The 15188-nt window shown below is 34.5% G+C and overlaps 1 protein-coding gene across 1 annotated transcript in view; it reads right to left on the bottom strand.

Annotated features, from left to right (window-relative positions):
- The window catches only part of EYS (EGF-like photoreceptor maintenance factor), a 1472906-nt gene that overhangs the window by 959781 nt on the left and 497937 nt on the right, over positions 1–15188 (bottom strand).

The raw sequence follows: 15188 nt of genomic DNA, 5'->3' as shown, positions 1-15188 counted from the left end.
TTAATTAACTGGATTCTAGGGGCATCAAGAAATTGTGATTATCTGTCTCAGACCTTGGGATCTGTTTCACCCACCCGAATTGTTTGAGAGTCATTTTATAAAGTAGAAATATGAAAGTGAATAGCTCATCAGTTTTTTATTTCCTTTTAACATACCAATATAGGTCATGTTTCTCTATGGTTTATTATTTATTCAGTAACCTTTAAAATATTTAAAGCAATAGAATTTTCCTTCCTCAACTGAAGGAATGTTAAATATGCTCAAAAGGTTTATGGTTAGGTGTAATTCCCATGCTCAAGCTATGTTTGCCATTTTTACCTTTATTTTTCTGATACTAGATTTCTCTCATTGAGTCATGCTATTAGATCATATTTCTAGTTTTACTTTATAATAAGATATTATGTTTGTATAAAATATATCTTTAAAGATTAAAATTGTGATTTTTTTCAATGACAAATTCTATTATACAATAAATATTTTAAAGTGGCTCTACTGTACTGAGAATACAGATGGGTAATATTAAAAGCCATAAAAGAGAAAAGAGAAATGATTTGAAAATGGTCAATTAATATTTAAATAATTAGTCTATCATCTTCAAGTTCCAGAAGTTCATATATGATGGAATACATACGTGAGTTTACTTTCTTGGTAAAGGATTCAGAAGAACTTTTAAAAAGGAGATATAGTTTGGACAAGGAGAAGTATTTACTATGAATAAATCAATTTAGAATATAGCTATCATTCAATAAATGTCAATCAAATCCAGATATTTAATCAGACACATAGAAATATCAAAAGACCATATGTCATATTTTATTTTCAGCTTATATGACTGATTTCCTAGTAACTTATAATTAAGTTTATAGACTGTTTTTTTTTGTTTGTTTGTTTTTACCCTGTTTCTGCAGATTGAGTTATATGCCATACCTGAATAACTGTCCCAAATCTTCTACGAGCCTTTAGACTTCAGACAACTTATCTAAATTTGGCCTGTCTTCTCAACTATAGGCTGAAATAATGCCTAACACAGATTACTGAAATAGCATATGACAAGGGTTTTGGCCCACAGTAGGAACTCACAAAGTCTCAGTCCCTTTCCTCCTGCTTTTCTCAATCTAGCAGTCAGGTCAGCTCAGGACATGTGGACCAAAAGTCTGTTCAACCTTCAGAACAACAGATGTGTTTGTCAACAAAATCTGGAGGCTTTCCCTCCCTTTTCTTATTTATGTTCTGTAGAGTTCTCTATAAAGACTTGTTTGCTTGGCACAGTTTTGTTGTCTTTGAAGGCAGGAGCTGTTTCTTAGATGTCATTTGCATTATTATAGTATGTAGTCGAACATTCACTTACTGAAGTGAGCTGGTTTCATCTCTGAATTTTTTGTAAGAGTGACACTTAAACTTCCTTTGAGTTTCCAGAAATTTCCTATTAGGAAAGCAGATAAAATTAGATCCCACTTTTGAAAACATGCATTCAGACTAAGCGGTTTGTAATTATTTGTGTATATTTCCTGGTCTTTTATCTCCAATTAACATTTGTCACACAATGAACTTTCATTAGACAATTGCCATCATTAGACAAGCTTCACTGAAAGCATCATTAATTTTGATTTCATTTATTTAATAAAGCCCTGTGGTTAATTAAAATCCTTGTGTACATTTCAGAAGAAGCTCTAATACCATGTATTATTCCAACACCCATATCATATATAAAGAAAAAACTGAATATTTCAAAAACTTCGAAAGATTGCCTGCTTTCAAATGTGTAAATACTATCATTTTTACATTAGTTGAATCATATTTTTAAGTTTTTTAAAAAAATCAATCTAAGGGGCACCTGGGTGGCTCAGTCGGTTAAGCATCCGACTCTTGATTTTGGCTCAGGTCATGATCTCAGGGTCATAGGATCAAGCCTTTGTTGGGCTCTGTGCTCAGTGGGGAGTCTGCTTAAGATTCTCTCTCTCTCTCTCCCTTTGCTCCTTCCCCCATTCGTGCTCTCTCTAAAGAAATAAATAAATTTTAAAAAATCACTTAAATTTTTTGATGTTACTATAGTAGTCTCCCCTTATTCTTGCTGGATATATTCCAAAACCCCCAGTAGATGCCTGAAACCATGGATAGTACTGAACTCTCTCTATATGTTTTCTCCTATAAATACATATTAACTCTGATAACGTTTAAAGTAAGAGATATAATTAATAATAAATTGGACAGCTATAACAATATAGTATAATAAAATTATTTGAATGTGGTCTCATTCCCTCTCTCTCTCAAAATATCTTATTGTACTGTACTTACCCATGTTGTGATGATGTGAGATGACAAAATGTCTGCATGACAAGATGAAGTGAGGTGAATAATGTGGTGATTGTGGCATAGCATTAAGCTACTATTGGCCTGACAATACATCAGAGAATATGTTAACAAAAAAGGAGATAATGGTCTGATATAAAATTGAGGGACAGAACAGACTGTATAAGGACTTGAGAGCTAGGTTAAGGAGTTTTGATGTTATCCAAAAAAAAAAAAAAACCAAAAAAAGTTCATTGAAGTATTTTATATAGGGAGTTATGAGATCTGATTTTTATGTAGGGCCATTCTATAAAAAATTTATTGCAAAAGGCCAAGAATGGAAGCAAGGAAATTGACTGAGAACATCACTTCGGCAGTCTAAGAGAGATTCGGTAATCCAGGAGAGGAGAATTGAGGGGAATTGTGGGGAATTGTAGGGAATTGTGAAACTCCCTTGAGTGACAGAAACATCCTATACCTAAAAGGTGCAGGTTTGACAATACAGTTACTTTACTTTATAACTAAATACATATATTAATATAACATGTTACAATTACAATATAAATACAATATTTATTTGTATAATGCAAGAAAGCAATATAAAACCAGAAACTCATGCCTTTATCCTTTATCTATTCAAGCAGAAAGTAAAAATGATGAGGAAGAGGAATTGATGTGATTTTTTTTAATATCCCAGGATAGTATCTTCTAAAAATAACTTCTGGAAAAGATACAGGGTGGTTCTTAGGCTAGTGGGGACTCACGTTTCATGTATCTCAAAGTACTGAAGAACAATAAACAGCATAGCAAGATTTTTGTCTCAAAACCCATCCTGACTGACCAATGGCTTTTTGGTCAGAGGAGTTACAGGTGCTTTTAGACACAAACTACTGTGCTTACTCTGGACTCTATGTCACCATTAGCTTAGTGCTATATTTGAACTGATAAATGTTGGGTAAGGAGGGTTGAATGGGTTTAGTGGGTTGAATGGGTGCAGTGGATCAGGGAAATCGAATTAAGAAGTTATTTTGTTTTAATTGGACACATAAGTGTAATGTTCCTAATTCTAAACATGTTCCTATAGAGACTTTAATGCATATTTTGAGGAACACACTGGTTTGATGAGATTGTTTTCCCTGAGCTCCTCCCAGAATGTTTTACACATGCAAAAAAAAAAAAAAAAAAAAAAAATCCCCCTTTTGGTCATAAGGTGGAGAACATCTATATGTTACTTAATTTATTCTTTGTAAAGATTAGGTGGGCATCATGAAACTGAAGTTAAAGATTTCTAAGTGATCAGAATCAACACGTTTTCTTTTAGACCGGAGATTAATATTATATTAATGTAACTCCTTAGATAAAATTTAAAAGAATATCTTAGGGAGAAAAACTCTATCTTTCTTCTACTCTTCCTCCTTAGAGAGGGAAAGAAGGTAAAAGAACTCTTGTGAGCTGACTAAACAAAGGTATATTTACCTTCACAGTCTCAGAGCCAAGACTCACCTTAAAAGCAAACATCAGTACAATGTCAAAAAGCTAATCGCCATTTCAAAAACTGCACAAATGTTACAAATATATCTTGGCTTTGTTTTACTCCTCTTTGGGGTAGGTGAGTTTTTATGAGTATACGCATTTTCCTGAATAGAAATTTCCTTTAGGAAGTCTAAATCCCAAATGTTTAAAGTCACAAAGTGTCTTTCTATTACACCTCCAAAGGACAAGTAAGTCAAGTGATGACAAACAAAAAGTTTGAGAGATAAGGGATGATTTATTTGCCAATAAAATGGCTGGAATATGCTGGAAGGTGAATGTAAAAGTTTTCATCCAGGAATAGACAGAGAATTCTGGACAAGGACAGCAAATGAAGAGAGTGTAGCTATTGAGAGTGGGGACTCTTGTCTGAAATTCTGGTGGTGGCAGACACAAATGTATGCAGTGGTCAAGTCAGGAGCGTAAATAAGTGCAGTTGACAACTCAGCTAAAATGGAGTGTGTGCTCCATTGCAAGGAAGCAGCCACTCCTCAGAGCCAGCCCATTGTTTCCAAAATGAAAAAAAATATGCCCAGTCTGTCCGCATCTTCTAAATTTTCATAAAAAGGAAAATTTAAGAGGACCATGACTTGTCCAAATTTTAAAATCTTATCTTTATAAATCCTACTACCCAATCAAACAGAAAAAGATTCAGCCTGTGGATCACATTTAGCAAAGTGCATAATAATTGAATGGTGGAAGACAATGGTTTAAGAAGTCAAAACTCCTATCTTGAAGATAGAAGGAGAATTGGTTGACTGGGGATGTCTTCTTCTGGACATAGGGTTCAGGACAAAGTCTGACTATAATCTAGGAGGAAGTGGCAGAGGTGAGGCATAAGTCCATCTCTTATGGGTCCTCTGCCTCCAGGGAGAAGTACTTGGCTCTCCTGTGTTTCAAGATGAAGAAATTATATCTTACCTTTCCTTAATCCTCACCTACTGTTGTCTCCATTGAAATGACTGTGAGAGTAAGTGTAAGGAAGCTTGGGTTCTGTCAGGGTCTCATGAGATATAAGCAGCACAATGTCAAGGAGTCTAACCTGCTCCTTCTGCTTTCCCAGCAGCCAGATGAGCTGACACAATGGAGGAGCTCAGTGAAGAGACCTGACGGGAGTGCACTCACAGTGTGCACAGGAGCGTGCACAGTCACACTAACTAAAGTGTGCCTTCCTAAAGATGCTCCACATGAGGTCTGTGTTTTTAGTCAGATAATGCTGGTAACTATTACAAAAAGTCCTTAGAGAAAAAGATACTCAAGACAACAAAACCAGGTGAAAGAATGTCTCAGAGAGAGAGGATAAGAAACTAACATAGAGCAGCGAGATTAATTACTCATTAAAGCACCAGAGGGAAGGATCCTTTCAAAACACAGCCCACACATTTTTCTTCTCTTTGCATTAGAGATATTGGGGTCAAAATTTCAAATTACAAATGTCTCCAAAGATCTCTGCTTTCTGATGGATTATATTTCTATTTATTTATCTGATTAAAAACCAGTATTAACTGGCCTGGTAGTGCTTCCATCTTGATTTTAAAAGGCCTTTAATGTTTCTTTATATCTGGTTATATTATGCATAATCACAGAACATTTCAGTTAAATGAAGATAGTGTGGGAAGGAACTATATTACAGATGGAAAACATTGACTTTCCGGAGATGCTACTACAGTCATTTAAATGCTAAGAGACTACTTCAGTCTCAAAAGTAAAGATATTCTCTCTCTCTTATAGGCAGTACATTTCATTTAGATAGTTGTGCGGTTATGTTGTTGTCTAGTTTCAATAGTTGAAGTAGGTTCAGATCCACTTACCAAAAGGGACAGAATTGGTGTAAGTACTTCAGTTTCTCTTTCCTGCCCTTTCTAGCCAATTAAGGAAAATCTGTTCTTCAAATGGCACTCATATACTGATTGCAAGCATTTCCATGCTTCCAAAAGTAGGAAATAGGCTCCATGCCTGGGCTTTGGGCTGCTTCACTGCATTCCTGCTCATATATCATAAATCCACTGTCTCAGTTTGGATTCTGCTAAAATCAGAACCTGAGACCATGACTCATTTATTTGGTAGATGATCTCAGGAAGTAAGAATGACAGAGTAAGGAGAATGAGAGCAGAGAAAGATTAAAAGTCAGCAGAAGAAGTTTTATTCAAGACACTTTTGTAGGCAATGTGGACGTGATTGCACAGTGACTTTAAGAAGTGAATAATATGGGGCACCTAGGTGGTTCAGCCAGTTAAGCCTCTACCTTTGGCTCAGGTCATGATCTCATGGTCCTGGGGTGGAGCTCCGTGTGGGGCTCCCTGCTCAGCGGGGAGTCTGCTTCTCCCTCTCCCGTTTGTGCTTGCTCTCTCTCTTGCTCACTCTCTCTCTTAAATAAATATTAAAATAAAATCTTTAAAAATAAAGAAGTGAATAGTAATAACTAGGATTAACTACATGAAAGGAAAGTGTTTGGGTTATTTATAAACTGTCTTCTATCTCTCATTGTTTGAAGCATGCCTTAAAGGCACTGACTTCCTGTACTTTGAGCTGTGCATGTGTGGAGACTATGCTGGCTCCATGGTATAGGGAATGACTCTAGAGATGGAGTAGACATTCAGCAAACACTTGACTTGGGGAACTGTCATGATGACATGAGCTGAGAGCACTTAGAACTACTCACCTCAAGGGTACCTGGATAGCTCAGTGGGTTGTACGTCCCACTCTTGACTTCAGCTCAGGTCATGATCTTGGGATCCTGAGATAGAGCCCTGCCTCAGCTTCAGGCTGGGGGTGGGGTCTGCTTGATGAATCTCCCTCTCCCTCTGTGCCCCATTTGCTCATGCACCCCCGCTTTCTCTCTCTCTCTCCCTCTCCCACTAAAGGAAAAAAAAAAAAAAGAACTACTCACTTCATATGCAGCTGAAATCAGAAGTTAGCCAAGAGGGCGTGACCTGGGAACCAGAAGTGTTTGCTGAGTTTACCTCAGAAAGTATATCAAGGACTATTTTCTAGAAATACTCCTGGAGACCTGCTACACTCTACATGCATTTGGTCTTTGCCATTCAGTTGACTCCAATCCTCTAAGAAGACAGATGTGTAAATCTTACTAGGAGTCTGCTTTTCACACCTAACTCTTCCCTTAGTTTGTACCAAAATTTCTGCTTATGGTGGGAGAGTGTTAGTATTATAAATATTTTCACATTAGGACACAGCTTACAGGTATATTTTATATATATATTATATATTATAATATATATATAATATATTATAATATAAATATATAAATATAAATATAAATATAAATATAAATATAAATATAAATATAAATATATATATATATATATGTGTGTATATATATATATATATATATATATATATATATATATATATATATATATATATATATATATATATAAATGGCTTTACCAGAAAGCCCTGTATTTTGGAAGTTACTGAGCCTTCATGAATAAATCTCATAATCTGATCTACTCTTACCTTTGGGTACTCATACCTGTTAGAACCTGGGAAAAAGGAAAACATTAAGAAACAAAACCACCAGTGCCTAAAACTTTGGATTGTCCTATAATTATTATTTTGGGTACTCAATGGCCCTGAGCATCATTCTGATTAATCATTTGCTTGCATAATAAAGTATTTTTTAATGATAGTATATAAAATATTTCTTAATAACATTCTATAGAATTTCTCTAGGCCAAATTACTCTGTAAAATATCAAATAGATGCATTTATGACATATAAATAGTGTTGCCCTAGAAAACTAAATATAAGTGGATAATGACCTATAAATATCTGATAATTGATATACTTTTATGAGGCAGTATATCATCTCAACCATTATTTTTAGCATCTTATTTTGTAGAATATAAAATATTAACTGCCTCGAGATTGTTATATATTATATAAAGAATCACCAGTGATAAGGTCACTTGGCTTAATTTGCCATTGGTTTCCTTTTAGGAAGATTTATTGTGAGTTAATGAGTAATAGAAAAGGTCTAAATTTTACATTTTAGGTCACTGTTGGATTTATTGCATATAACTATTTTACTTTGTAATATTAAATCAAATTATATTGCCCTTGAATTTAGAATTGGTGTTATAGATTCACATATATATGCTTTTAACTCAGAATGAGAGGGATATGCAGAGTTTTCTTTTTTAGCATACAAGCAGTAAAAACTTCTTTGAATGGTTTCCACAGTATCAATAAATCAACATTATAAAAGTGAGAATTTTATCTCCTATTAGAAAAACATTTTAATGGCATTATGGAAAGTAAATGAAAAGAGAAAACACTGAAAACTCTATAATCACTAAGCAGTTTGTGCATTAAAAACATACAAAAGTTACAATCAAATACAATTAAATCAAATTACTTTAAGTGTATAATGTTCTCTTAATATCCTAGGCACTGAGATACTAGAGTGAACAAAAGATAGAAAAAAATCCTGCCATTGAAGAGATTCAATTCTAGCAGGAAGAGATAAATTAATAATTAAGTGGTATAATGATTAGATAGTGATAATTGCTATGCAGGAACAAAGGAAGGAGGTAGAGGAAAACAGTATTATTTTTATGTAACGTAGATAGGTCTTAAGAGGAACTCATGTTTAAGACCTGATGAAATAAAGGAGAAAACTATGCTTATGTCTGAGGGACAGGATTCATACCCAGACAGAACAGTAGGTCAACTGGGAGAGTAAGAGAAAATGTAGTAGGAAATGAAATCAGAGAGGTAGCCAGGGACCAGGCCTATATATCATCTAGTAGGGCAAAGTAAGGAGTATATGTTACATCCAAAGCATCATGTGAAGCACTGGAGTATTCTGAGGTTGAGAGTGATGTTTTTTATATTTTTAAATGATCACCCTGGGTACTGGTGAGGGATACATTTTGATATATTTTAGTGTGACAACAATGAAAGACAGAAAGTACTTAAGATATTATAGCCAAGGCAAGAGATGATGGTGGCATGGATGAAAGTGATTGTAACGCAGATTGTAAGAAATGGTTGAATTAAAATAAATTTTGAAGATGCAGCCAATGGGACCTGCTGATGGACTTTAGGGTGAAGTATAAATAAGCAGTCAAAAATAATTCCATGATTTTGGCTCAAGAGACTGGTGAACAATGATGCCATTCACTGAGGTGGAAAACACTGGTGGTACAGCAAAGTTAAGATAAATCCTTAGAACTGGGGAATCAGATGTCATATGGACATCTAAGTGGAAATGTTTGAGTATATGAGTTGGAGATTCAGGGGAGAAGCCAGAACTCATGAAACAAGTTAGGTAATTTTTAATATATGCATGGTATTTAAACAAAAACACAGATGAAATCACTTAATCAATGGATATATCTAGAGAAGGAAGAGCAAAAATGAAGTTCTGAACAGTTAAAGGATCCACCAAAGGAAACAAGATATTAGTGATTGTGGAAACAAGGAGTCCAATATTAGAAAGTGCTTAAGTAGAAGGGATGAGTAAAATGCTATATATTATGCTATATAATTAGCATAAAGAAAAAATAATTTGTATTTGAATTTAGCGGTGTGGGGCTAATTGGTGACCTCCAACAAGAAGAGTTTAATTTGAGTCTTGTGATTAAAAGCACGATTTGGAAATGGGTTTGAGGGGCGCCTGGGTGGCTCAGTCATTAAGCGTCTGCCTTCGGCTCAGGGCCTGATTCCAGAGTCCTGGGGTCTAGCCCAGCATCGGGCTCCCTGCTCCACTGGGAGCGCTGGGAGCACTGGGAGCCTGCTTCTTCCTCTCCCACTCCCCCTGCTTGTGTTCCCTCTCTCGCTGGCTGTCTCTATCTCTCTGTCAAATAAATAAATGAAATCTTAAAAAAAAAAAAAAAAGAATGAGAAGTGAGGAAATGGACACTCAATATAGACAATGGATTTTGATAATACTGTTTTAAAGAGAGAAAATAGAACTAGTTTAACAGAAATGTAAAGAGAAAAATTAAAAATGAGATGAGAAAGAGGTAAATATTAATATTTACATGCTGGTAGTAGTGATATAGTATGGAGGGAAGAATTTATATTACAGAAAATAATTCCAGGATAAATATCTTTTAATAAGTGATAAAGTGATAAAGATAAAGGACAGAATCAATTTACCAGTGGAAGGGTTAACCATGGACAGGAACAGAGAAAAATGGAAAAAAATGCAGTGTATGAGTGCAAATTCACATAGAATGGCAGTTGTCAGAGAAAAGACAAAGAGATTCTTTTCTGATCACTTTTATTTTCTCAGGAATATGAGACAAAGTTAGAAGTTGAGATTTAAGTAGAGGAAGAATTGATGGGGATTTAAAAAGAGAAGAAAGAGCTAGAAATAATAGGCTAGGATACTGGGAAATTGAATTGATTAGAGAGTAGTCACATTGTTATGCAGCGCAAAGGGCTTCCTTAAGGTTGGTAGTCAAGAAGTCAAGGTAAGAATATGAAAAGAGAGAGAGAGAGAGAGTGTGTGTGTGTGTGTGTGTGTGTGTGTACATGTATTTTTTCTCCTGGCCTACACAATCCACGTGAGTGAAAAATATATGGAAAGTTGAGATTAATATCACAGTTGAGTTTTTTTTTTGTTTGTTTGTTTTTGTTTTTTGTTTTGTTTTTTTAAGGTGAGTATTATGGCACGGGAGAGGGGTAGGATAATGGAAGTAAGTGAAGCAGTGATTATAATTGTAAGCCATACTATTTAGGCTGGGACAGGGGGAAATAGAGATATGGTAGGGGAAGAGGCAAACATGGTGGTCTGGAAGTGGTATTATGACCAAGAATTCTTGAAAGACTGTGTGTTTCCTACTCACTTCTTCAGGTGAGCTATGCCAACCTATTATTCATTGCTTTGCCTCTTTCCTCCTAAGACTCTGTCCTTTTTTTGCACTACTTTGCCTTGTGCTAGAGAACATATTGTTCTGTTTAATTCCGCAAAGTCCCACTAACACACATTTTATAGTACACTTTCACTAGAGATTTGAAGTAATAATTTAAAGTAATTAGAAAAAACACTTGAATTTTATATATTGTTCTCCTAAAAACGTGTTGTCTGTTTCTAACAAACTGAAGTAACTGGTCCTAAGTTTCTGGTTTATCAAAATCTTGTCAAACATCTTTCCCTGCTGATGATCCCTATCTCATTTCTTTCCAGGAAAACCAGTGAAAAGGAAAAGGCCCCTCGGTAATGACATTTCAGATTTCTCCAATAAAACAGATGGCATTTGTGCTCACTCACACACAGTACAAAAATCACCAGTCGAGGACTTTTCATTCACTCAGAGGTTTCGATTAGCCTTTTACTGGTTCTCTCTTAGATAGTAACTGGTATTCAGGGAGTAGTTGAGCCTAAAACACACATACACACACACACACACACACAAGCACACACACATAAGCACACTGTTCTAAATACAGAGATACATGGAAAAAAAAGAAAACATACACAGAGGAAAAAATGAAATTTGGATATTAAGATAATGGAAAGGCTAAAATAATTGAAAATCCTATAAATATTATTATAGAGAAGAAAGAAAACTTATTACCAATAAAAATTACAGAATGCCTTAAAAATATTAGACAAGAATAAGCTTTTGGAAATTAAAAATGAGAGCAAAATGTTCTTTAACAATATAATAAAGATACTGGAAAAAATAGAAGTCTACCAAAATAAGCAAAAATAAAATGAAAATAAAAAAAGGAAAACTGATATGGTTATAATAATATTAACAGTGACATTTTGACTTAAATATTTTTGATATAACCATTTCGGGAGGAAGTAGTGGGAAAAAGTGTTTATAAGTTGGTGAATGGAAAAGGTGATAACACAGCTAAATCTTTATTTTCTACAGGAAAAATTATTTATATAATGTGAAAAATTGAAAAAATCAAGAAATAGCAGTTTAAGCATGCTATTTAGAAATATGAAAGCAAGTGCTTCCTGTGTGCGGCAGTTGGTTCAGTGTCTAACTTGCTTTTGGCTCAGGTCATGATCTTGGGGTCATGAGATCAAGCCCTGAGTCGGGTTCCACACTCAGCACATAGTCTACTTGAGATTTCTCTCTCTCCCTCTCCCTCTCCCTCTGCTGCTCCAGCCTGCTCATACTCTCTCTCTAACATAAATAAATAAATCTTAAAAAAAAAAGAAGAAATATGAAAGTAAAAACCAGAAGAAATATTTAAGGATATTGAAAGAAGTTGCTTCTGGGTGCAAGTTTGTTATATTTTCTATATTTTCCCTAAAATATTATCCCCCCACTCCTCACCCTGCTTTAAGTGAAATCATGGCTAAATACAGAGCCTACATTACACATAGGTGTGGAAGTGAAAGCATTTTGAGGAATATGCAAATCCTCAAAATCTTAAACTTAGTCTTGTTACACAATGTCTATTTTTTTCCTAGCTAGCAGACTGCTAGACTGCCAACTACAAATAAAATTCTTAGATGTTTCTCTACTTGATTTGTGATGTGATGATGATTTTTTAAATATATTTTTATATATACACTATGAAGATTCTAATATCCTCTGGAAATATCAAAGCTTCTTCATTGGTTTAACCTTTTCCCTTAATGGTCCAATTGTATAAAAATATAAAAATTTGTTATTAGGGAAATAGTCTCATCTTTATAGGTTATTAAGTGTAATTTTGGTTCTTCATTTGTCTCTCTCAATCTACCACTTTATCTATATGCATATGTATGTGTGTACCAAATAGCACATCAATTTTAAACCAAATCAGCTTTCCCAGGGCCTTCCCTGACTGCTCTATGTTTCCCTCCACAACTCCTAACCTTATTCTAGCCCCCTATAATTATTTTCCTACGTAATTTTTCTCCATGGCAATTAATATCATTTGTTGTGTATCATATTACAATGTTTCCCAGATATACCTGTATTAGGGAGAAAGTAAATATGAATTAATGATTTTATGATCACAGCTTTTTAGTAGAAGTATGAGAATTCAATCCCCCAACCCTTCCAGTAAGTTGCCAGTCTCTGATACACCTGGCCTGAAATGACAGCTAAATCATCTCAGAATTGACTGTGTCAACAGAGACACCTTGGCTACCCCAATTATTGCCTAGTAAATTCATCTGAAGGCTCATACTAGACCATCTAACCAGGTGAAAACCCACTTTTAGAACAGCAAGTGAGGTGGGTATTTGTAACTTTCCAATAAATCTTGAAATTAAGAAGAAAGCTCATTCTTTTTAATATGAGAAGCCTACAATTAACCAAAAACCAAGCACAATTTGCTGAGCTCAAAATACACATTTTCCTTGGAAAATAGGCCAAACCAATTCAGATTTAGAGACTGAATGGAAGCCCACGGAATCATAAGTGGGCTTCCCATTAATCAACTACATAATATATGCTTTGTGAATGTATGTTTATTCCAGAACAGCTTGAATTCCCAAAGTAAAAGTAAATAAAAAATGTTTCAGAATCCAATGAATCAATGAGAGGGAGTTAAAGATTTTTCCATCAGAGATGGAAAGGGAACATAGTTTGATTAATCGATGATTAGTGATACACCTTAATATTTATATATCATTAATGTTCATCTTTTCATGAATATATATTGAGCATGTATGATATGCTACACATAGACATGTCTCACCATCTCAACTATGCAATTCTGATCTAATCTATGACTTAAAACTACAGCTAATCCTTGAACAACAGGGTTTTGAAATGAATGGGTCCATTTATGCACAGATTTTAAAAAATAAATACAGTATTGTAAATGTATTTTCTCTATGATTTTCTTAATAAGATTTTCTTTTCTTTAGCTTATTTTATCATAAAACTATGGTATATAATACATACAATATTGTGTTAATCAACTGTTTCTGTTACTGGTAATGCTTCTGATCAACAGTGGGATATTAGTAATATTTTGGGAGTCAAAAATTATAAGTGGATTTTCTACTGTAAGGGGTTGGCACTCCTAACCCTCATGTTGTTCAAGGGTTAATTGTAATTCCAAAGCCTCCTGATTTATCTCTCTGCTGCTATTGAAACTCTGCAGTCTATTCTTCACAGAGGAGTCAGAGTTGTCTAGTGAGCATATAAGTGAGAAAAAGCCTTTTTTTTAAAGTATCTCTCCCTCCTCAAGCCACTGCCCCATTTCTTGCTTCCTTCTTAAACAAAAAAATCTTCCTTTAATAAATTGTGTACATTCACTTTCAGCAATATAATTTTTTCATTCTCTCTTAAGTCCACTTCAAACAGACTTCTTCACCATCCACTCCAGCCAAATTGCTTCCTTGATGATGTCACTAATGATATCTGCATTGCTTTTGCAATGGTCAGAACTTAGTCCTTATTTTATTTGACTTAATAATAACATTTGACACTGTTGGTCATTCTCTCTACTTGAAAGAATTTACATGGCTTTCTGCATTCCATCTGTCCTTGTTTTTCTTCCGTATTATGGACTGCTCTTTTCAATTTCATTTATAGGTTCGTCTTTCCCTCATGGATCCCTAAATACTGCAGTGCCCCTGGTCTCAGTCCTTGGTCCTTTTCTCTGTTCTATCTACATTCACCTCTTTGTGATCTTATCCCATATTATGGTTGTATATCTGATGACTCCCAAAATTTACATTTCCTTTCTAGACTATGTCACACAGCCAACTGTGTACTCAACTTTTCCACAGGGGTGTTTAATTGGCAAATCGATCTTAAAGTTTGAAACAACAGTAAGCACATTAGCTTTCAAAAAAAATAGAGAAGTTGTGAAAATGAATTAAAAAAGAACATGTTAATCCTTCAAACTTAACAATGAATTTAAAATAACAGAACAATGTGTTACATCAAATAATTTTACAAAATGCATTTCTCTTTCATATTGAGCTTAGTGTGCCATTTCTTAACACTGTTAGCAAGCAATAAGAAGCAGAAAACAACAGCATGGTGACTGGCATTGTGAGGTTGTATCTATGGTCCCAAACAAAAATTCCAAGAATTTGGAATATGATGGGCAACATGACATTTAGAAAGGATACTGTTTTATTGCCAAAATTTATTGCCTCTTACTTACGTAATAAAATCTGTAGATAAGGGTTTAAATTTTTTTTTATTTAAGCAGAGACTTTTGTGCATGTAACCATTATTACCAAGGTAACCTTTTCTGACACCATTAGGATTCCTCAGGAAAAACACTTGCATATTTTTTGTTCAGGTCACTTAATTTTTCCTTGCCTTCTGATTACTTACCTGATGGAAATACTTTTATTTATTTTTTATCAGTTTTGCTTTCCAATCTTATTTCTATTCTTCTAGTGTTTTTTACTCCTGCAACCATAGAATGTAATATTAGATACACTTAACTAGTTTCCCTCGGGAAAAGAACCCAAG

Source organism: Ursus americanus, chromosome 29, assembly GCF_024610735.1.
Source record: "Ursus americanus isolate L20-20 chromosome 29, mUrsAme1.1.p, whole genome shotgun sequence".
NCBI classification, from domain to species: domain Eukaryota; kingdom Metazoa; phylum Chordata; class Mammalia; order Carnivora; family Ursidae; genus Ursus; species Ursus americanus.
This window is presented reverse-complemented; position numbering and strand designations above follow the sequence as displayed.